Source organism: Rhinopithecus bieti, unplaced genomic scaffold (genome assembly GCF_001698545.2).
Source record: "Rhinopithecus bieti isolate Rb0 unplaced genomic scaffold, ASM169854v2 scaffold_39125, whole genome shotgun sequence".
NCBI lineage: Eukaryota > Metazoa > Chordata > Mammalia > Primates > Cercopithecidae > Rhinopithecus > Rhinopithecus bieti.
Window position 1 is genome coordinate 359,859 of NW_016816262.1, and position 25,347 is coordinate 385,205.

General features: G+C 35.7%; 1 long non-coding RNA gene across 2 annotated transcripts in view; it reads right to left on the reverse strand.

Moving 5' to 3' along the window:
* The window catches only part of LOC108516950 (uncharacterized), a 103,103-nt gene extending 83,903 nt beyond the window's left edge, over window positions 1-19,200 (reverse strand). For both annotated transcript variants that reach the window (XR_001881953.1, XR_001881954.1), the window contains exon 1: window positions 18,968-19,200. This is a non-coding gene — a long non-coding RNA (uncharacterized LOC108516950). The remainder of the gene's footprint in view (window positions 1-18,967) is intronic.
* Window positions 19,201-25,347: the final 6,147 nt, after the last annotated feature.

Below are 25,347 nucleotides of genomic sequence, written 5' to 3' on the forward strand. Positions count from 1 at the left end.
AAAAAAAAAAAAAAAATATATATATATATATATATGATTGGAGCAATCATGAAATACAATATCAAAAAAATATCTGTTTGCATAGCTTTATAAATGCATGCTATTTTGACTTTTGGTATTAACACTATTTTTCCTATAATTTAGAGTTCTATGGCATAGTAAATATCATTTAAATACTGTAAAATTATTGAAACTGTAGCAAAGCAATCTGTCCCATAAAAATTGTGGTATGTAAATGTATAAAGACTATAATTTCTCTATGAGAAATACGGGCCTGTTAATATGGCAAAATGAGAAGAGACAAAATGAATATCTAAATATGAATGAAAAGAGTCATTTGCATAATTTAAAATACATATAATTAAAAAGACCTAACAACTTAGAAATGAAGATAATCAAGTGAAGCCTCAACCATTTAACATTTTGTTGAAAGAGAAAAATGTAAGGTACTATAGGAAAAGTCTGCTACAAAAAACAAACAAACAAAAATCATTACATTTTCAAGTCTGAGTGAAGTAAATAAGAAAATCAAGGGAGAAAATGGCATAAAGTATAACAGAGTAAGATAACTAAGTTAGACTGTGTTTCTCTTTTAAAGAGTTGATGTGAACCAAATACAGTTTTGTGGTGTCCAGGGCATACATTTATCTCTGTACATAATAGCTCTTAATCAAACATTGTAGTGTTAGGCTAAGTTGAATCTGAATCTCTAAGTTGTCTAATTTTGCTGTTCTTTTGCTGACTTCATACTAAAGTATACTTTATACTAAAGTCAGCAAAAGATTAGAGCCTTTGCCAATAATATAAATAATATTGCCAACATTACTAGATCATAATTTGACTCAAGTACTCTGCAGTGCTTTTCACTTCTTCACCTAATGAGGACATTTATATTGAGGTTAATGTTGAGATTTATAAAAAATTGTTGTTAGTCCTTCCGCAAAGTTAGTAACTAGAAGAAGAAAAGGAGATAATGCAGCATATGATGAATTTGACAAATGGTGCTTTTAGACCAGTTTGCTGTTTACAGTGGAGGCTATCACTCATAGGTACTGAACCATATGCAAATGCAGGACATTGTTTTAGTACATGACAAATAACTTTTACCATGTCAGGTAATAGGTGCTTCAGTGAAATCACATTGTTAGTTATTTATCCAGGATGTGTGTGAGTGTATGTGTGTGTATCCTGGAAAGTATATGCTTTTTATCTCTTTCTAGTATGCTAAAAGGAAAAATAATTACAGACATAAAAAATATAACTCCAGTTAGGAGTGGTAGCCATTTCTTAAGAAGGTTAGCATATTGATACATGTAAGTTATTTTATTAGAAGTGCAATTGGTCCTTATCTCATTTACTGACTTAAGAAATAAATAAAACCCTCAACTACCCTCTTTGAGTGAAAATGCAAATTACTGGTTTTTACATATCGCATGAAAAATGCGTAATATTTCTATTTTAACCAGCCAGTCTGTTCCCAGAATGCAAAGGCCAAGAAGGCATGTATAACCACAATCATATCATAAAGCATGTGCTTTTTGTTAAATCGACCAGTTCAAGTTATCAACCTCATAAGTTGCCTTTCCTTTATATTCACAAGAAAATAGAAGTTGCATTGTCATACAATCACCTTCACTGTCTTCTATGGCTAGTCAAATCCAAAAAGAATTTGTTGACTTCATAAGCATGCTGTTTATAATTCATTTCGAATTTATCATAGCCATTCTTTCAGCCTTACCTCTGGGCCCTCTGCCCCCAGAGACATAGGCAGTTATGCAGAAGCCATTGCATTTCTCAAACTACCCATGGTTTTGCTCACCTTCTTGCCTCTAATCCAACTTTCCTTTCATCCTCCAGTTATTTCTCCATTTTCTTAGACCGCCTAAGTCACCTTCCAGGATTTTTTCAAGTTTGTCTTAATTCTTGCTGTTCAAGAGAAACAGACTTTTTCTCTGTTACCCGTGTGTCTATTTTCTGCATAAAATTTTGGATGCGAAAAGAGAACTTCTTCAAGCTGGCTGAAGTAAAAAGGGGAAATGAACTAGAAGGACACTAACTGAATAACTCACAACTGGCTTTATCATTAGTGTCAAGAGGCACCTAAACAAGGGATGGCAGCAGATATCTTTTGCTCTCTTGTTCTCTCTCTCTCTCTCTCTCTTTCTCTCTCTCTCTCTCTCTCTCTCTTCCTCGTCTCTCCTCTCTCAGAAACCATATGTTATTTTGTTGATAAATTTTTTTTCATCATTTTTTTCCTGTATTCCCTCTTTCTGAACACCAATTTTCTCCAGGTCTCTGAGCACAAGGCCAAACACCTTCTGCAGAGACACTGACAATCTTCTAATTTATGAGCTCATACTAGACCTACAAAGTCCCTGAGTCCTCATAAAAACTCCAGAAGATTGAGAATCCAATCAATTCGGCTTGGGTCGGGTGTTTACTCTGGTAAAAATTGTTTTGGCTATTTTGTTTGTATCTCAGCACACATTTAACCAGATCTGTTAAGATGAACTTTTGAAGAAGCATTCCTGGGAAAATTGCATTGAAAATTTCCAAGGTACTTTCTAACTATGACTATTATGGCTCTTAATGCATTATGTTTAAATAAGGCAACTTTCCCCACAAATCGTGAGGTATGTAAAAGTATGAATCATAGTTTCTTCTTTTTTTTTTTCGTTTTTGCCCAGAGCAAGCTTATAGTAAATTATCTAGAAATGTGATTGGAATTAATGCAATGTGTTGCCCTTAAGATTATACCATCCGATGCAGTATCATGTGAACTTACTAGACACGTTTTGCAAAGGTGATTTGTGAACTTTGACTTGTATTCAAATATCTGAATTTAAAAATAATGCACTGTGGCTTGGATACACTTGGGAGACTATCAGGGAAGCTTTAACTAGATGCCAGTTTGTGAAATGTAAAAGCTTAAGTAACCACTTGGACTTTGTTTTTACTTAAACAAAGATATATTAACACACAAGTAACAACTTGATGTTGTAGTTATCTGTTGTTGCATTAACAAACTACCCCAAACTTAGGGACATAAAAGAACATCCATTTATTTTCTCATGAGTCTTTCGGTCAGCACTTTGGACAGGGCAAAGAAGGTCCCTCTCAGCTATATGACTTCAGACCTCAGCTGGATGGTTCAAACGCCTGGAAGCTAAATGGAGGGTTCAGCTGGGGTCATATTTCCAGGAACTTGATTCTGACTGTCTCACATCTTAGATTTGTCAATTCTTCTCCACATAGGATCTTTGCATTTCTCAATTCTTCTTCACACACTATCTTTGCATTTCTCAATTCTTCTCCATCTGTGATCTTTCCACATGGTGAACGTGGTCTTCCTCACAATATGGAGGTCTCTAGGGATTTGGATTTCTTACACTGTAGAAGACTTCTCCTCAGAAGGAAGCAGACAGGCCTCTTAAAGGGTAAACCTAGAACTACAAGATTATCATTTCTAATGCTCTGTATTAGTAGAGGCAAGTCAAAGGGCAGACCAAGCTTAAGGGGAGATATACAACTTCCATGTACAGGGAGGGAAGAAGGGAAAAACGGCCATCTTTGGAGACTGTCGAGCAGAGACATGTAATACATTTAGATACTGCTTTAGCAATTGCATTCCAGCTTCAGAGCAAATGCTGCATATCATCTATTGATTAGTTTTTAGTGTTTATATGAATTTAGAGTCTCATTTCCAATTTCCTAAATATTTTTGTACCATTATTTACTTATTTACTTATTTTCACTTTCCAAACAGATACACCTAGATTGACAAAAATGACTGAAAATTAAAAGCCTAGCATGAGGCTTTGGAGGCACTCAGCACTCTCAAACTGTTTTACAAGTATTATCAGGAGAAATGCATAAACTGCTATATAACTCTTGCTCACCAAGATGATCTGACTTTTCCTAGATAACTGAAAAAACTTTTTTAGTGCTTTAGTGCATTTTTGTTAGCACAGATCGAGACACTAAGAAATCTAGACATGCAAGGTTACCCAGTTCTATTGGTGATATAATGAGAAGTTCAAGGTTATGCAACTAAAAGTGCTCCTATTGTCAAGTACTTCACACTTTTATTTCATAATCATTTAAGAGATCTCAGAAATTTTCAAAATGCCCAAGATTTCATGTAAATGTGTTCTGTATTCCAGGAAAACTTTCTTTAACAGTACAGACAGTGAGCTCAATCGGGTGCTCAGGCCAGAGGTAGGTGACCTCTGTTCTCCATCATATTCAGTACGAACTCTGGTTCAGTTAGGGTTTAGTACAGCTTTGAATAACAGAAAACTCAACCAAGAATGGCTCAAATAAGTAAAGCATCCTTTTTCTTCTATAAGACTAACAAAACTTTCTGTAGGTTTGCAGGTCAGTGTTCAGCAAAGTAGCAATGCTACCAGGGACCTAGAATCTCTCTTTTTGCCCTGCCATCCTAAGCTTGTGGCCCTCGCCCCCTTAGTCTGTTTAAGCTACTCTAAGAGAATGCCATAGACTGACAAACAACAGGAATTTATTTCTCACAGTTCTGGAGGCTGGCAAGTCTGGCTTATAGAGAGCTGGTTTCTTACTGTGTCCTCATGTGATGGAGACCAAGGGAATTCTTGAGGATCTCTATTATAAGAGCACTAATCACTTTCCAAAGATTATACCTTTGAATATTATCATCTTTGGGGTTTTATGTCTTAAAATACGAATTGCAGGAGGACACACACATTCAATCTAGGGCATCATCATAGTCACATAATGAATGCTACACCTTTAGGAGTTGTTCACACACTTCAAACAGAAAAAAATTATTTGAAATGCTTAATACCTTTTGCTGTGAGTCTTTGTACCTTTGATAGGAAAGGGAGCCTACCCCAGAAAGCTCCCCTTAAGGCTATTCAGCCAGGTACATTTTACATAACCACTTCTGTTTGGAAAAGGAGTCTAAAAAGCTGATTGATTTAGTTTTATAATTTCTAGGATAAGTGAAGGCAAGGGGAAGGGGCTTTGAATGGGTTCTCTGATCTAGTCTGCAGGATATGCTACTCTTCAGATTCTTGTTATTCAATGCAATCGACAGATACAGTTTCCAGTAGTGAGGATGAATCTTGATGTATATGTTTATGCTTCAGTTATAAAATTGGAGCAGGAAAACATAGATTTAAGTTGTCACTCAGCTATTGCGAAGGTGACTGACCTTAGACATATTGCTATTTATATAATATCATCCAACCTGCTATTTATAGATCAGATAGGAGGATATCAAAGGAAGAAACAAAGAGGAACAGGTACCACTTCATAAGGAAATGAAACGTTCCCATTTTCACTGCACATGAAAAGAAACTGAGAAAACAGATACAGGTTTCCACTTACACGTTACTGCTCTGAATTGTGGAACATGACCAGAACTGCAAAGATATCCGGGAAATTAAGTCTTATTTTGCTAAAATCATTACCACTGTAACCAATTATTTCAAGAAAGGAAGGAGGAGAAAATGGATTGTGAGTATTCAGCTTGCCGTATCTGTCATATCTACAGTTGGGTATGTGTAGGTATGGCGAGGATCAAATATTCATCGATTCTTTAAATTGCTGTTCATACCTATGTATGGATTTCCTGTGACAAGAATCTTCTGTATGTACTTGAAACTGCAATTATCAGGAGAAATGAAACATTTCCATTGTGGTACTTACATTGCAGTAAGGAAAGAGACAACAAAAATGTAGGCAAAAAATGTGTAATGTAAATCAGATAATGATGAGTGCTACAAGGAAAAAAAAAAGCTGAATGATAAACTAGAGAACCTCTGGAGGTGGAATTGGGCTTTCATGTAAATGATATTGGCTGGAAGGCCTCTCTGAAAGAGTATGTATGACCGACCCTCAATATATGAGTAGGACCCAGAAATGTCAAAAATCAGAAAAAAGCATGTGAATATTGAGCATAATTAGGGAGGAAAAAGCCCCTACAAATTGGCTTACCATGTGGGAGCTGAAAGAGGGCATGGTAAATGAGATGGTTAGGGTACCACATGGGATTCGAGATTTCTGCTGACTCAGGCATCATGGTTTCTTACATGCCATGATAGGAGCTTCGGATTTTATCCTCATAATGATAGGCACCTGGGGGGCACTTGAAAGAGGAAAATATATGTGCCTTTAATTGGTAGAAACTAGATTGTTGATGAGATTAGAGTCAAATCTTATATTACATATTTTATATATGCTTAGTATTCAAATATGAATTAACTTTTTTCAGCAACTTTTCCAAATATTAATTATATTGAAGTCAAATCAAAAATACATCACAAAGTACTTAATACTGTTGCCCATCAACTTTGGAAGTCCTATCGGAGATAACTGACTGTTGTTATGTAACCTTAAGATTTGCTGAAAATGTTGGTGAAACAAAGTAGTAAAAGCAGCATAATTAAGTTGCCCAGATAGGCATTTTGTGTGAAGTACGCAAACAGCACATAGTCCATTACTGTCCATTGATATTCAGCTCATGTCTACACTTCTATAATCTTCCTGGGTCTGCACACTTACTCATATAGTATCGCTGTAGGCCCCCAACCCACCCTCCAAATCTCAACTTGAATTGTATCTCCCAGAATTCCCACGTGCTGTGTGAGGGACCCAGGGAGAGGTAATTGAATCACGGGGGCTGGTCTTTCCCATTCTACTCTTGTGATAGTGAATAAGTCTCATGAGATCTGATGGGTTTATCAGGGGTTTCCACTTTTGCTTCCTTCTCATTTTTCTCCTGCTGCTTCCATGTAAGAATTGCCTTTTGCCTCCTGCCTTCATTCTGAGGCCTCCCCAGACATGTGGAACTATAAGGCAGTTAAACTTCCTTTTCTTCCCAGTTTCAGGTATGTCTTTGTCAGCAGCATGAAAACTGACTGATACACTTACAAATTACATTTCCAGGTTTCCTTGACAAGTGAGTGATGGTTAAGTTCTCACTGAAGATCTGCACACGAAATTTGAGGTGAGAAGAAGGTCGAGGACACTCTAATTCCACAGATGGCTTTAGCATCTTCTCCAGTTGCAGCTGAGCTTGTGTTTCATCATGAAGGTGGTGGTCCTATCAGGAGGCGTGCTGACTGCATAGTTCCTGTAGCATTAATTAACAACATCGGGCATCAGGAGCCCTGGAGTACACTCAGAACCAATAGTGTCAGTTCGTGTGCGTTTATATGTGTGTGTCTACCTCATTTTCAGCAAAGGTAGGTTCATAAAGATGGACTTACTGAAGTCTAAAAGAAAGTTTGCTTCCTTAGCTAAGGAGCTAAAATGAAATCAGATCCCCGAGAGTCACAAATGGTTCCTTTTGTTTTCTGACCCTACTAACCCTTTTAAACCTATTTCTTCTAAAAAGTCCACCTGCAATCCTAAAAGTGGTTTCTATTTTCATAACAAGATCCTGATTCATAGAAGTCATAACAGCTTACATTGTAATAATGTTGCATATACACCAATCACAATCAGAAAACCTGCACCATATAAAGAGGCAGTTTCTGAAATACATAATTTTAAACCAGATTATCTATTTGAAAATAATATACATAGGAACTGAAGTTATCTTCAGAAGTTTTAGGTTAAAACATAAAATAAAGCATAAATATAAAAGACGAGATATGAATGCCTACAGCTTCAAAGAGCTACATTTTATTTCAATGATTTTTGTCTATAGACTATGTTCTATTATATTCACTTTCCTCTTACTATTATTTCCTTGTGTCTAGTACTCTCATTGATTTAAATTTAGATAATTGATTTACAGTTCTCATGATTTTTAAATTAAGCATTTAAAGCTATAAATGTATCTCTAAACACTGCTTTAGCTGCATCCTACATATTTTGAAGTGTTATGTTTTATTGTAAGATTAAAATATTTCCTAATATCTTTTGTTTCTTACTTGATGGATGAAGTGTAAACATATGCTGCTTAATGTTCAAGTACTTGGGGATATTTTGATATCTTTTCTTACTAATTTATAATTTAATTCCATTATAATCAGATGAAAAGTTAAAAATATTTGAAAATTAAATAAAGCAATTTAGCATCTTAACTTGGTAAAGGACAACAGTGCCTGATCATCTCAATAGACTAGGCATTGAGAAATTTCAATTACCATTTTGATGAAAACAGAAACAGAAAAGTCCTCTTACTAAAACAGAACAGAAGGATTGTCATTAAGTTAATAATTGAGTTATTCAAAGGAACCTACGTCTAAAATCTCATTTACTGGTCAAAGAATGAACACATTTCTTCTAAGCAGTACAAGAAAGGGAGGTTCACTCTCATCGCTGCTATTTAACATTGTGATGGAGGTCCTAGTTAGTGCAACAGGTTGGAGAAAGAACATAAAGGGCACAGAAGAAAGAAGAAACTATAAGTGTTTTATTTGCAAATTACCTGATTATATACATAGAACCTCTTAATGAATAAATTAAAATGAAGAAATATAAAAGTAACAAGTGAATTTAGCAAGGCCTCAAGAAATGAGGCAAATATTCTCAAACACAAGCAATGAAAAATTAAAGTATAAAATTTTAAAAATTATATTTAAATAGCAAATTCATCATTAAATATTTAGAGATTAGTTTAAGGAAATATGTGCATGGCCAATACACTGACCCAAAAATGCCTAAAGAAAAGAAGAACTCAATAAAAAAACATATATCATGCTCATAGATTGAAAGGCTCAGTATTATTAAGAAATTATTATAGAACTGTAAAGAACCTCAAATGGACAAAACAGTCTTGTGCAAAAGGAACAAAGCTGTAGGCATCACACTACCTGATTTCAAAATATATTAAAGTTACAGTAATCAAAACATGATGGTGCTGGCATAAAATCAGACACATTGACCAATAGGATAGAGAGCCCAGAAATAAACTCATGCATTTGATCAAGTGACATTCAGCAAAGGTGCCATAAGCACACAAGAAAAGTGCCATAAGCACACAAAGGAAAGCACTGTATCTTCAATAAATGCTGTAGGGAAAATTGGTTATCTATAAGGAGAATACTAAATTCATATCTCATTTCACATATATGAGTCAACTATAAACAGATCAAAGATTTAAATATAAGACCACTGATCCACTGATCCCACAAAAATACAAACTACCATCTGAGAAAACTGTAAACACCTCTATGCAAATAAACTAGAAAATCTAGAAGAAATGAATAAGTTCCTGGACACATACACCCTCCCATGACTAAACCAGGAAGAAATCGAATCCCTGAATGACCAATAACAAGTTCAGAAATTGAGGCAGCAATTAATTAGCCTACCAATATATATATGCGCCATAGAATACTACTCTGGTATATATATATATATATATCTAGGCCCATTGGAATTTTTCTTATTTCTGTATTTAATCCATGAAAGCAATTGTAAACTTCATTCTACCAATGTCTAGTTTGGGTTTAAATGATATATTTAAATGAATAAAATAAAATATAAATAAATACATATGTATACATACAGCTACACACACACACACACAAACATATATGTGTCTCTCTATATATATATATATATATATATATATATATATATATGGCTGAGTTATATATATGTATATAACATTTTCTTTATCCATTTGTTGGTTGATGGGCTTTTCAGCTAGTTCCATATTTTTGCAATTGCAAATTGTTCTGCTATAAACATGTGTATGCATGTGTCTTTTTCATGTAATGACTCCTTTTCTTCTATGTAGGTGCCCAGTACTGGAATTGCTGGATCAAATGGTTTTAGTTATTTAAGTAAAATCCATACCATTTCCAATAGTGGTTTTACTGGTTGACATTCCCACCAGTAGTATAAAAGTATTCTTTCAGCAAATTCACGCCAACATCTTTTTATTTAAATTTTAAAATTATGACCATTCTTACAGTAGTAAGGCGGTATCGCATTGTGGTTTTGAGTTGCATTTCCCCGATAATTAGTGATTTTGAGTATTTTTTTATATGTTTGTTGACTGCTTGTATATCTTTAACAGAGTAGATTTTAGATGTTCTCACCATAAAGGAAGGATAAGTATGTAAGGTGATAGATATGTTAATTAGCCTTATTTAAACATTGTACAATGTTTGTATTATCAAACATCACACTGTATCCCATAAGTATATACAATTATTATTTGTCAATTTAAAATATAAATTTAAAATATATATTGATATCAGTCGTAACCAGTTTCTTATAAATTCAATGCAATCTTAAGTAAAATCTCAATACAGTTCCTTGTAGAAATTGGCAAGATGTTTTTAGTAAAATTATTGATAGATACCTGTATAGATATATACATACGTGTATACAGAAATTGAAAGGATTTTAATGGTAAAAAAATTTATAGAAAAGTAAAAATAGAAGATTTATACTACCTAATATAAATAATTTTTAGAAGGTGCAATAAATAATAAAGGAAGTGTGGTGTTGGTATAAATTGTTGTAAATATGGAAAAAATGAACATCATAAATATTTCAGAAATAAATGAGTGCATATGTGGTAAGTTGATCTTTGACAAGATGTCAAGGTCAATCAAGGGGAAAGGAATAGGTTCTTCAACAAATGGTGCTGGAATAATTGGAGTGTCATACAGAAAATAAATTAATCTCAAACACAACTACACATTATCTTTAAAATTAAATAAAATTGATAATTGATTTAAAAATAAGACCTAAAAAGTTAAGTCTTTGATAAAATGTCTTAGGAGAAAATATTTGCAATTTGGGCACAGGCAAATATTTCTTAGGACGGCAATCATTTAAAATGAATAAATTTGACTTTGTCTAAATTCAAACTATTGCTCATAAGAAGTCTTCATTAACAATAACAAAATACAATGTCATATTGTGAGAAAATATATGCAAAATTATTTCTAACACATGTCATATATCAATCAGTTTTAAACTATTCTTTTAACTCTGTAACATAGCAAAAGTAGATAAAAGAGTTGAGTAGAAAATTCACAAAAAGATATACCAATGGCTAATAATCATATGATGATCAATACCATTATTGGGGCTTGCTGGGATTACAGGCATGAGCCACCTTACCTGGCTGGAGTATCATGTTCTTATTGTTAATAGAGTAGAACAATAATTTGTCCCAATGAACATGTTATTCTGAGTTCAATTTCAGTAATCAGAAATATTAAGGGATAATTTGCATTCCTAGTCTAATTTGATCAGAGTCAAAACTCTATGGTGAGAAACCACTACAGATTTATGAGTGTGGCTGAAATTAAAAACACACACCTCAATGTTGTGAAGATGTGACACTAGACCTCTCATCTATTGCTGGTAGGAGTGTAAATGTTATAATCATTTTGAAAGACTATATGGGGCTTCTTATGGAGTTAAACATGCACTCTCTATTCCTGGACATGTACCCAAGAGAAATTAAAACTATGGCCATGCAAAACCTTGTATATGAATGTTCATAGCAACATTATTTATAATAGCCTAAAAGTAGAAACAGTGCAGATGTCTATCAACAGATGAACAGATAAATTGTCATATATTTATGCAATGAAATATTACTCAGCAATAAAAAGGAAACAGATTTTTAATACATGCAACAACACAGATAGGATGCAGGACAGGTTCTTGACTTTGCCCAGGGAAGAATTCAAGAGTGATCCACTGGTGAAAGAATGCACTGCTATTGGGGCTGCAGCAGTTTTGCAGCACCCTGACTGCTCCAGTTAAGAAAGGCTACCCCATAGGCAGTGTTCAGAACGCAGCAGCATGGGATTGGTTTTCAGTCATATTTATACCACATTTAATGACATGCTAATTAAGGGGTGGGTTATTCAGAATAGCTAGAAAATGGCCGGTAACTTCCAGGTATTGTCATGGCAATGGTAAACTATCCTGGCACTGCTGCAAATGCCCTGTACTGATGGGCAGCAAAAGGTGCTTCCTGAACCTTTTACCGGTTTCAGGCAGTCTTTAATCTGGTCCGTGATGAGTGCTGCCTGCCTCCTACCTCAGAGAGACCTCAGAAACATTTTTGCTCGGATTAAATAAACCAAAACAGATACAAAATATACCTACTATCGGATTCCATGTCTATGAAATTCTGGGATAAAAATGCTAATCTTTGGTGTTGGAAAGTAGTTCAGTGGTTGTTTGGGTTGAAAGTCAAGGGGTTTAGGGGATTAACTGCAAAGGATCACAAAAGTAATTTTTGTGATGATAAAAAATTATTTTGATTGTGATAGCAGTTACAAGAATGTATACCTTTGTCAAAATACATAGGGCTGTACATTCAAAATAGAGCATCTTATTAATGTAAATTATAACTTGATAAAGGTTATTATAAATACATAGTAGGTATGAAATAGTTTAATAACACCATATTTTGCATATGCAAATTAAGTGTTTACAAATAGCCAGATTAGAACCTGTATTATCCCTTTCATAACTATATGTATATTTGAACATCAATACTCCCTTCCATGTTAATCAGGATCTTTAACCTTGCTAAATTAGTACATTTATAAAACTTTCCTTTAGATCAAAATGTATTGATAATTTAGAGGTTATATCAAATGAATGAGTTAAATATGTGAAAAAATTTAAAAAAGATGTTTTATAGACAATAAAGCCTTATATAGCAAGTATTTGAAAGACATCAAGTGTTCATAAATTTATATTTCACTTTTTGTTTTGGCGACTTGCAAGCATACATGTAAAAGGAAGGGTACAGTCACTTAAAACAGAATAAAAACAATCTAGTAATTACCTAAATATAAGTAAGCAACTTATTATTTCAATAAAAAGACCAAGTGATAACTATAAATCACAATGGGATAAAAGAGTTGGAAGGAACTGCAGTAAAACACAATATTCACTATTTATTTAAGCTCAGTTTTTCCTAAATTTATGTATGAACAGACAAATAGAAAAATTATTTTAATAGGAACATTATGATAGTTCCTATTAAAAGAAAGATGCTGAGAAAAAGCTACATTTCGTTAGCAAAATGCTCTGATACCACAGATATAACTGCACATAAAATACATGAGATCAACATTTGGATAGGCCAAAAGACAGAAACCATATGTCTGTATAATACAGTTATATGCATAATATTGTTGCCAGGTATATCTCACCTGGGAAGAGTGGCATTTTGTAGACTAGTTTTCGTTTGCTTCCTCATTGATAATTTTTTTTTTCCTTTTTTATGCCAGTCAGCACAGTTATTCTAGTTTTGACTATGAAAATTAGACCAAGGAACGCAAATTAGACCTTAATATTTTTGATTACCGAAACCGAACTCATAATAACATGTTCATTGGGACAAATTACTCTTCCACTGTGTTAATAGTAAGAACATGATACTCCAGCCAGGCAAGGTGGCTCATGCCTGTAATCCCAGCACTCTGGGAGGCCGAGGCACGAGGATCACTTGAGCCCAGGAGTTTGAGACCAGCCTGGGCAACATGGTGAAACCTCATCTCTAGTAAAAATACAAAAAATTAGCTCAGCATGGTGGTGCATACATGTAGTTCCAGCTGCTCGAAAGGCTGAGGTGGGAGAATTGCCTGAGTCCAAGAAGTCAAGGCTGCAGGGAGCTGTGATTGCACCACTGCACTCCAGCTCAGGCAACAGAAGTGAGACTCTGTCTCAGGGAAAAAAAAAGAAAAGACCACGATCCTCTATAGAACATGTAACCTTTTCTAATATCCTCATTGTAATAATAATGTGAATGAATGCTAATAATAGATTGAGTTAATCTAGATTTTTACAAGCAAAATTATCAGTCAGTTTTGAGATAAGAAAATTTTATAGATGTCCACCTACATGAAAAAAGATCACTACTCCTTTCATGATTATCAATGAAGTCTAAATTCTTATTTTCTTACTTCTGAAAAGACATGGCTATAAACGTTCATTTTCAAAATTAACCTCCAGGAAATTCTACAAAGAAGAATATAACAGAGTAATTAAAATTTATACAGATAGTCCCCAACCTAAAATAGTTCTACTTATCATTTTTCTACTTCACAACATGGTGAAAGAGCTATGCATTGATGGGTGTTATTTACAGTTGGGTTATGTCCAGATAAATCTATCATACAACGAGGATGTAGCACCATTTCAAGTCTATGAGTATCTGTACACTGGGGACAGATCCAATGGGTTGAATTTCTGACTCAAATGCTAATGTTCTATGTGACCTTTAGTCAATTAATTTACCTTCCTGTGACTCAGTTTCTTCAGCTATAAAATAGGGATGATGCCACTCTAATAGTTAATTTTATTTGTCACTGTGACTAGGTCACTAGGAGCTCAGATATTTGCCCAAACATTAGCTGGGTGTTTCCGTGAGGGTATTTTTTAAAGATAAGATTATCATTTAAATCAATAGAAGGAATAAAGCTAGTTCTCTCCCTAATGTGGGTTGGCCGCAACCAATCAGTTGAAAGCCTGAATACAACAATAGTGGTGACCCTTATCCAAGTAAGACAGAATTCCTCCTATCTGATTCCCTTCAAACTAAAACATCAGTTGAAGTTCCTGCTTTCAGATGCAGACTGAGCCATCAGCTCTTCCTAGTCTAAAGCCTGCCAGGCTACTGAAAGAAACTACACCACTGGCTTTCTTGGTTTATAGAACCTCAGACTAGGACTGGAAATGAGCAACCAGGTCTCTTGGGTCTCCAACTTGTTGGCTCATCCCAATATTTTGGGATATACCTGGTTCCATAATTGTGTGGATCCATTCTTTATAATAGATCACATATACACATATACTCACCCTATTGGTTTGCTACTTCGGAGAACCCTGACTCATACAACTACCTACCTACCTCATGTGTTTTTAGTTAGAAATAAATAAGCCAATACATAATAAAGACTTTAAACAACGTCTGACAAAAGGTAAGAGCTCAAAAAATGTTTTGATAGAACTTAAATGGTCATGTGTCACTATCTAAACGGTTCTCCTAATTTGGTTTGGAGAGAAGTCCCTACTTAGAATTATGATCATAATAATTATTACATCCTAATATTTAGGAAGCAAATTTTAGTCTACATTAACATATTTATTTTCTTGTAAAGGAGATAAAAAGAAGAAGTTTTTTTATTTATATAAATTAAATGCAATAAATATCTCTGGAACATAACTTATACAATAATTCTTAGTTAGCACTTAAAGAAACAGAGCCTGTTTTGAATAAAAGCATAATGCTGAATAAAATATATAATACAGTAAGAATAGATTACAGGGAATGACAGGAAAGAAAAAATCATGACAGAGAAAAAGTTAAAACAAAGTCATAGCTGGGTGTTAAACACAAAATCAATCATTTCAGTATGAATGTGAAGAAATCTGCTTCTAATCAGTATGAAATAGTATGGACCAGAATTACTCTCTTACCTGAAGGAACTAAATAAACAACATAGTTGAAATTCAGTCAGTGCAAGACAGCAATCTTGAAAGAAGATTTACAACTGAGACAAAACCTACAATTTTTCAGGTTACTGCAGGAGGTTTCCTGTTCACCAGGAGGACAATGTAGAGGAAGCCTGACCACTTTCCTAAATGGAAGAGATGGAGTTGGGAGCACAGAGCAGCTAAGGTGCCTGGACTTCTTAGAGTGGGGTACCAGGGAGAAGGGAGTTTCCCAATGAAAGAGAGAGGTCTAGAGATTTGCAGAGTACACCACTCACCCTATTGGTTTGCTGCTTCAGAGAACCCTGACTCATACAACTACCTACCTACCTCGTGTGTTTTTAGTTAGAAATAGATAAGCCAATACATAATAAAGCTTTTAGGTGTCAAACTGACCACGTTAAGGAATACCTCGAGAACTGGTGAAGCATTATTTCTGGGGGTGTCTGTGAGAGTGTTTCCAGAGAAAACTGCTGTGAGTTGGTGAACTGAGTGGGGAAAATCCAATGGTGATGTTGGTAGACCCTTTCCATTTGGCCAGGGGTCCTGATAGAACAGAGGCAGTGGAAAGGCAATTTCCTTTCTATATTAGTCCAATTTCATGCTGCTGAAAAATACACACCCTAGACAGGGCAATTTACAAAAGAAAAAGCTTTCATAGCTCCATGTGGCTTGTGAAGCCTCACAATCATGGCGGAAGGCAAAGAGGAGCAAGTCATATCTTACATGGATGGCTGCAGGCAAAAAGAGAGAGAGCTTGTGCAAGGGAACTCCTCTTGTTTAAACCATTGGATCTCATGAGACTTATTTACTATCACAAAAGTAGCATGGGAAGGACTTCCCCCCATGACTCAATTAACACCCACCGGGTCCCTCCCACAAACACACGGGAATTCAAGACGAGGTTTGGGTGGGGACACAGGCAAACCATATCAGCCCTAGGCTGGAGGTTGATAAAATCCTACAAAACAAAGCTTAAAAGCAAGGCCCCCCAAAATGAAACTGTTTTAAGTAAGTAAAATTCCAGAACAAAGTTCAAGATTATTTATTTAACTGTACCCAACACCCAAGCAAGGAAAAAATTCACAATAGTTGTAATCTAATGAAAATTACTAGGCATGCAAAGAAACAAAGAAACAAACAAAAACATGATTTATACATGGAGGGAAAATCAATCACTGAACTATGATATCAATGGTAGAATAATAAAGGGCATTATAATAGTGTTCATACCCTATTCCTTAGGCTAAGACGTGAAAAGAAAAGTTGAGCATGTAGAGACATGAAAGACAAAAAAAAAAAAAAAAAAAAAAAAAAAAAAAAAAAAAAAAAAAAAAAAAAAAAAAAAAAAAAAGGCCCAATCAAAATACTAGAGATAAAAAGATAAAACACAGGACATAAATGAAAAGTGCACTGGGCAGAATTAACAGCTGATTAGATGTTATAACAGAAAACATTTGTGAACTCAAAACAAGAAAAAAATTGTGAACAAAACAAAACAAAACAAACCTCAGAAAAAGATTTAAACATTCTACCATGAAAAGAGATAATAAAATCCTCAAAAGGTGCTAACGAACATAGCGTCAGGCTTGAATATCCCAATATGCATGCAACTGGAATCCCTAAAAGAGAAACAAAATGGGAGGGAAAGCCAGAAAAAATCCTAAAGGTTTATGCACCCCTAAAAAAGAGGTTTAATATACAGGAAGCAAACACTTGCAGAAGTGTGAAGAGTAATAGACACATCCTCAGTTATTATTGATGATTTCAACACCCTTCCCTCCATGTTTTATAGAAATAGTAGGCAGTAAATCAGTTAAGGAAATGCAAGGCTTATACAAAAATACCAACCAACCAACAGGGCTTAATTGGTATGATGAAACATTCAGTTCAACAACAGCGGAATATAATTTCTGCCTCACTCTGCCCCCCCAAATGCCTTTATGACTGCATTGTTCAGAAGAGAGGAAAAGTAGTGAAGAGAAGGGAAAAGAGAGGTCCCCGTGGATATTTAGCTGATAGAAGAGCCATGGATTCGAGAAATTGTAGTCACCCTTGGCAGTCTGAATTTTAAGCACTTGATGACTGTTAATTGACCAGAAACCCAAAATTTGCATAACAAATTACCTTTTACCTCTTGCCTGATTTACTGCAAAAGTCATTAAATGGTTATCCACGTCTCTAGAATTGGCCCCCTCAGATTTCTTTTCCCTTTATACTGCCAGAGTGATAATTCTACAGTGTAAGTCAGATCATTTGTATCATTTCTTTTCTTAAAACTCATCAATGGATCACTGTTGCATTTAATACAAATGTCTTAGCAGGATTTTAAAGGTCTTCTACTGTTTGCATTTCGTATTTGAGTTTCACTATTTAATCATAATTATTTTATGTAGTGGGACATGCTGTTCCTTTTTCCTGGCATATTTTCCCTTGTTCTTGCTATCAATCATATCAACTTACCTCTCAAATATTAATACCTCTAGTAAATTGTTCTTGATACCAAATTTGGTTTACGTGGCCCTCCTATGTTCTTCCATAGCACCTGCTAAAAATAAACTATTAATTTACCACATTACAGAGTAATTAATCTGTATATGGTAATTATCTGTTTCCTCATGTGTCTTCCCCAGTAAAGTGTAAGTGCCTAGAAGTTAAAGATTTCACCTTCTTGATCACGGCACACCAAGATTCAGTCCAGGTGGTAGGCACAAAGTTGATGGTGAACAAGCATTTGGGGGTGTATTTTAGCTATGACCATAGAAGCTCCAAGATCCTGTTTCTGATCGAAGCAAAAAAGCAGTTCATCTGGACAAACAGGTGTGTCTTTAATATACAAAGCACACCTCCAAGATTATCAGGAACTGCTCATATATTTCTAGAGATTGTCGACTGCAAAAAAATCTCTCTGGGGTCTGGGAAGGTTGACGGAAGCAGGATTTTCACAATGACTTTTAAAGAAAGACTATCCACATTTTTCTCTTGTCCAACAAGGCCCTAAATTTTCCCTCCGCTTCACTAAACATAGACGCATTTTCCTGCCTCTGTGCCTCTGATCTCCCGCTTACCAGCCCTTACAGAATCCAGGTGAACCCCCACGGGCCTTTTCTTCCTGTATTCTTTTCTTAGAGCATTTATTTCCAAAAACTCGTAATTATAATTTTTTTATCTGCCCCTCTGAGATGCAAATACCTTTAAAAGCTTCTTGACTGTTTCACAAACCAGGAATATTTTTCTCAAGGACCCGGGAACGATCCCTTTGGAATGTAATCAAGGAATAAAGGAAAGGATTGCCTTACCTCCCAATCCCTTTGGGAGAGTAGGAACCTAACTTCAGAGGGGGTACCTTGCTTCATGCAGATATGAGAAAGATTACTTCCTAAAAATCACATAAAACAATGCAATGATTCCCCCTTATATATATGTGTGTGTGTGTGAATATACATATACATACATATATATACACATATATTCATATACACACATATGTGTATATGTTGTGTGTGTGTGTATATATAGATATAGATACAGATATATCACTTACCATATGAAGATAAAACTAAGGAGTGTCCCATATATCATTTGTAGCTAATCCCAGTAGAAATTCTATTAACTACAGGGGAGAGAAGTTATCTCCTGAGGGAGGGTCTGTTTTCTATCTGCCTAGGTAATGTTAGGCCAGGAATCTAGACCGAACATGGCGGCGTTACCTGGCGTAGCAGGCCTTTTGTTAAAGACTCCCTTCACCCTTGTACACACCCGCAGACTTACATGCGTCAGAGTTCTGGTTCGGCAACCCCGCGCCCCCCCCCTCCCCACCCCGCCCCATGACCGGCAGCTCACCTGCATTCCACAAGTTCGTAAACAGCAGTTTCGGTTAACAGCTTCCAAAGACCCCTTCCTCATGACCCTTACTCGACTCCTGCCCTAGTAGTTTCAAGACNGGCCAGGAATCTAGACCGAACATGGCGGCGTTACCTGGCGTAGCAGGCCTTTTGTTAAAGACTCCCTTCACCCTTGTACACACCCGCAGACTTACATGCGTCAGAGTTCCGGTTCGGCAACCCCGCGCCCCGCCCCTCCCCCACCCCGCCCCATGACCGGCAGCTCACCTGCATTCCACAAGTTCGTAAACAGCAGTTTCGGTTAACAGCTTCCAAAGACCCCTTCCTCATGACCCTTACTCGACTCCTGCCCTAGTAGTTTCAAGACCCCCCAGGCCCTGTTTGCACAACCAGCTTTCTTACCTCTGGGGCTATAAAAAGCCCCTCCCCTCCTCCCTCAGCGCAACTTCCTCGGCCCATGCCTTTGGACCAAAGAACCTCGCCCGTGAGTCCTAATAAAGGCTATTCTCACTGCCATTTGCCTTGTGTCTTTGTTCCCGGTTCGGCTCACACCTCAGTTTACCTTTACAGGTAATTCTCACATAAACACAGAGTCGAAGGCAGAAAGGGAACACAATACTAATAATAAACAAATACATATGTCACTGGGTTGCTCTGAATAAGAAATAAGAAACAGGTGATCCTGCCAGGGTGGAAGTGAGGGAACCAAGTCACATCTGTGCATGGGGGAGCTATTCACCCACCTGAGCTCAAAGACTTTGAGCAAATTCATTCCACTTTTAAATCAAATCAATATAAATGTTTTAGTCCCTTTCTTTAGCTTTACATTTGTATAAGTCCGCAGAACTTTACAAATAATCATTTAAAAATCAGAAGGGAAATCTTAGGAAAGCCATTTGGTCCCCTCAGCCTTTAACTTTCTTGCCAAATTGGCCTGTATTCAGGATTAACATTATTCAGTTAAAACTTCTTTGCCCAGGAGTGATCCTTATCCATGACGCAGGTTTAACTAAAACTTCTCAGGGAAATGCTTCATAAAACCAGACAATCACTATATGAATTTGCAGTGAGAAGTGAACTGGTTGTGCTGTTGAATTGATTCCTCATCTACAAACTAGAAAAATCACATATGGAAATCATATGGCCTCATTTCAGGGAGGAAAGATTAAGAACAATAAAAATTAGTTGTGAAAAATGGATGTTTAATGTCATTAAGATTAAAAGAGATAATGTGTTTCTTCATTCTTCTTACATAAAAGATTAAAACTCACAAACACAGGACAGATAATTTATCCTGAACCTCTGTGGATGGGCAATGTCAGTATTTTGCTTCTCTGACTCAACTTTTTAGATATTTTCATAGATTGCAAGCACCATCAGTGACTGATATATTCGTATTTAGATATTGATTATAGTCTATGAGGTAACTGTCACACCTTCCTGGCAAACTCACGCAGATTTATTTGCTTCTGTTGTTGTTGTTGTTGCTTTTTCCATTAAAGTGATGTTGTATATTACTTTGCAATTACATTTTTCTAAACTTATTCTTTCGATCTCAAACTACAATCCCATCACCCTCTTTTCTAAGACCATAGAGGATACCTCTTCACATCTGTAAGTGCTGATATGAAATTCCTCTATAACAGGAGCCTTGATTTTAAAAGAAAACTATTGATTCACTTTCTGAGAAATAAAACAAGTTTTCTGTCTATCCTTTAAGAAGACTTTGGACAAAACGTCAAATGCCCTTTCATTTTAAGAAACAGTGAGTGTTTAGGAAATGACAAGTTCCTAAACATTTGATTTTCAAGCTCTGGAACCATTTAAAAAGTAAATCAATATCTTGCTCACGCAAACTTATGTTTGTCTAGCTTTATTAACCTCTAAGTTTATATTCACATTGCAGCTTAGATTTTTTATTAGCATCACGCTCTAACACTGAGTTAGAGCTGCCTCGGTGCAGTTTAGAGTTTTTAAACTCACCTTCTGTGGATCCAGCCAGGAGATGTAAGAAGTATACATTGAAAATACCCAACTCTATGGAAATCAGCAGAAGTAAAGCAATGAGGAAGAGGCTTGAATGGAAGCTTTAGATTGGATATGCACCCCAGAGATGCACAGTTACCATGGTGATAAGAGCTAGATAAATACATAGAAAAACTGACAAATGGACAAACTAAGATCTTATTTCTAAACTCACACCTTATATGATTGACTATTTTTTGATGAGCAATGTTTATCTGTGCCAAGGGAAATACAACATTAAAGAAGATGTTTAAAATTCATTAGCATTTCAAAATAATCACAATGTATTTTAAGTGAAAAAGTACATCCTTTGGCCCATTGCTTCATTTTTCTGATTGTGACATAATCTCAGACACATACAGAAAGAAGCCATGTTAATAACCATGTGTGCAGAGGAGAGATTTCTACCAGCCATGTTGAGGAGGCGTGGAGTGGCCTGGGCCTTTCTGCCACTGTTGGGAGCTGGGATCCTGCTTAGGAAATGCTCTCCACTTGCAAAGACCTCTCAGCTCATCACCTCTGCTTAAGAATTTCATTCTGCATGTTTGACATCCTCTAAGCAAAACTGAAATTTCAAAGGTTTCTCTAAGTTTTTTTGTTGCTAAAAGTGCATACCAAAATTCAATTTTAGATGATGATATTTTCTTGTTTGGAGAAACAGATGCCCCCAAACAATTCTGTATGCTCTATTTGGTTATCAAAAAACAGACATGGATTTCAGCGTGGGGGAGCAGAGGTCCTCAGCAACATGGTGGGCGGAGTTACTGAGCGGGGGCTCATCCCTAAGAAGCTTTCAGGAAGTGCATAGCTACTGTCTCTGGTACTTATGTTTGCTACCCTTTCGCTTGATAAAATTATCTTATATCACCCTCAAGCTACAGCAAAGCCTGTTAAATCAACACACGCTTTTGTAAAGTATTTTGAGGGTTCAGAAACGAATCTTGGTTTCTTTAAATTAGAAAAGAAGCAGTGAGAATAGCATAAAGAATTGAGGACAAAAGAACCACAAGAATGACAGAGGAGTTGAGACCTTCAGCCAAATGGAGAAGTCAGTAGGATGCTCACATAGATGTGGGAGAGGATGGAACTCCTCTCAGTTATATAGACTATGAGCTGGCATTATTGTTTCTGGAATATAAAAGGAAATAATGGTCCTTCCTAAGACAGATTACTGATGGTTATATAGTTACCTTACATGTGAAGGGCAGCTCTGGTACACATGTGAAAAACATACAGCTTTGCTTAATTTCTCTTAAAAAGATGGAAACATGTCTCAGTGACAGATTTAGATTTTAAAGACATGGATGTTTGAATGCATAATAAACGCACAGTTAATATTTATCATTTTAGATAGTACTCTAGGAGCTAGCCAGCATGGTTTGATACAGATACCTCAATAGGAAGTTTGTAATAGCAGGTGACAATTTGTGAAGAAGATAGCTTTAAGATATTTCTGTTAAATAGTCTTCCAAAAACTCTACTGGCATCTGATTTTCTAAAGGAATTACTCTGGTCACCTGTTATCAAATCAAGAGTTTAATGAAATTATTAAATAGTATACCAGTATACCACTTAAATTTAAGAATGATTGGAGAAAACATGTACAATATTGTCAAAATATGTTGCTTTTATTTTTCTTTCTTTTCAAAAAATTTAACATAAAGATCTATATAATAGATGTTTATTTGAGTTACTGTAGGCAGAGACTCAAAGATCTCAGACTTGTCATCAAGGCAAATACAGTCCTTGCCATCAAGAAGTTTAGAGTTATCCTATGTGATGAGTGAGCTGGAAGGGTGATCATGGAGAAAAGGGAAACAGAAATTACTCGATTAAAAGCAGAGTATTCTAAATGCAGAGTATCTTAAGACTCAAAAGTGCTGATATCTTATTAGAAACCCAAGAAAGAAGATATTAAATCTGTTTGTGGCATAGAAGAGGCTGTCAGGATAGAGTTTCAGCTATTATGCTACAGCATTGCTACAATCAATTTCAAATCACAAATAATTAAAAACAAAGGTCAGAGCGTCATGTATGGGGACATTTTTTAATAGTCAAAAGTATTTTGAGTTTTCCTCATTAAAAAAAAATTTGGAAAATCCACCAAAAATTAAAATGTTTAGGAATCCTTTAATGAATTCCAAATCTTTCCAGTACACAGAATTTAAAATAATCTGTAATTGAATATATGAGTGACTAGATGCATAGCAGACACATAGCAGTCATAGTCTCTGGAGGAGGGAGGAGACACCCCATTGACTCCATAGCCTACTTCCACCCAAGACAATTCAGGGCTAGGATGGCAAACCGGCTGAAACTACACCAAATCAATACACATCTAGTAACTTTGAAAACTTGTATTCCTTTGAGTCTCATGCAGTCTATGTATACTATCATTCTTTCTCATTTCTCTATTATATTCACCTCAATTATCATATCACTCAAACCTATGGATTGAAGACCTTTGAAAACTACTTGTCATCATCTTGAAAGATTTCATCACTGATGTGGCACACACACTTAAAATACTAAACCTAACAACATTTAGTCTTTGCTCACCGAGGACTTTCTGGTTCTGAACACATTCCCTGCCAAACAGTGGTTGTACTGTAAGCGCACAGTAAATGCTGTCAATCAATTAATCAATGCAATCAATCAATCAATTAATATGTGATCAAGACTTCTGCTTCTCTTTTAGGGTCATACATAGCCTATTGTCATTTGAAACTGCTCAGCCTTATAAATCAAAAAGTTATTTCTTTGTTTCTTTCATGTAGCTTTCCAGCACCATTTCTTGCCAGGGTTATTTTCTCAAGCAATGCCTCATATACATGCCATATCTTATAACCTTCATAGACACCTTTCACTTCTGTATTTCTCTGTTTTTAAAAATTTATGTTTCTTCCTCATCTCATTTCATTCAGAATTCAGCCATCAATCTAGGAAAAAGAAAAAAAAAAAAAGCAACATATTTAAATGCTTTTCTTCTGCTGCACCCATTCAGCAAAGAGCCAGACCCAGTTGCAATCTTTAAATCTATAATCTAAGTAGATTGAACCATAAGCTGGTTCAATACATGACGATGAACCATCATATGTTGTCTCTCTCACTTAATGGCACTGCCCTGTCAGTCAAACCTCCAAGGAAACAGGAATCTTGTTTCATGGCCTGCTATATAACACTTCCGAAAATCTTTTCTCTTGAAGTGCATGTTTTCATTCTTGTAGTTCTGAAATCAGTTCTTAATAGAATCAGTCAGGTAATCTAAAACATGAAACTAACCATGCCATTTTCCTTAAACACACACACACACACAAACACACACAGACCTCTCACTTGTCACCGTCTTGTAGAAGATGAATGGCAAACTACTCAACACGTTATATGAATGCCTTTGGACCGCTACCTACTTCCCTGGAATCAACTCTAGCCATTTTCTGCCTGCAGTTTGCACATCTTCTAGTTGTAGTCCAGACACCTCATAACATTTGGTGTGTTTGTTGCTAAGATGACCATCCTATCCACTCTTCTCTTATGTTCACCTTGAGGTTTCCTATTACTCTATAAAATTAATGTGAGTGTTCTCTGGGAAGTCTTCCAGTCTTCCAGGTTTCTCTCCTTCTCCAGGCTCCTTCTGCATTTCAAAGGTTCTATGCTCTTTTTTTTTTTTTTTTTTTTTTTTTTTTTTCTTCCAGTAGTGATGATGGGATTAGAACGGTGTGAAGATTTTTTTTTATTTTTTTTTTTTTTTTTTTTTTTTTTTGTTTTTTTTTTTTTTTTTTTTTTTTTTTTTTTTTTTTTTTTTTTTTTTTTTTTTCTTTTTTTTTTTTTTTTTTTTTTTTGTTCTTTTTTTTTTTTTTTTTTTTTTTTTTTTTTTTTATTTTTTTTTTTTTGAGATGCACTCTGCCCACCCAGCTGGGAGTGGCAGTGGTTCGATCTCAGCTCGACTGCCAAGTCCGCTCCTGGGTTCCACGCATTTTCTTAGCCTCAGCCCTTCCCCGAGTAGCCTGGGACTACAGGCGCCGCCACCGCCCCGGCTACTTTTTTGTATTTT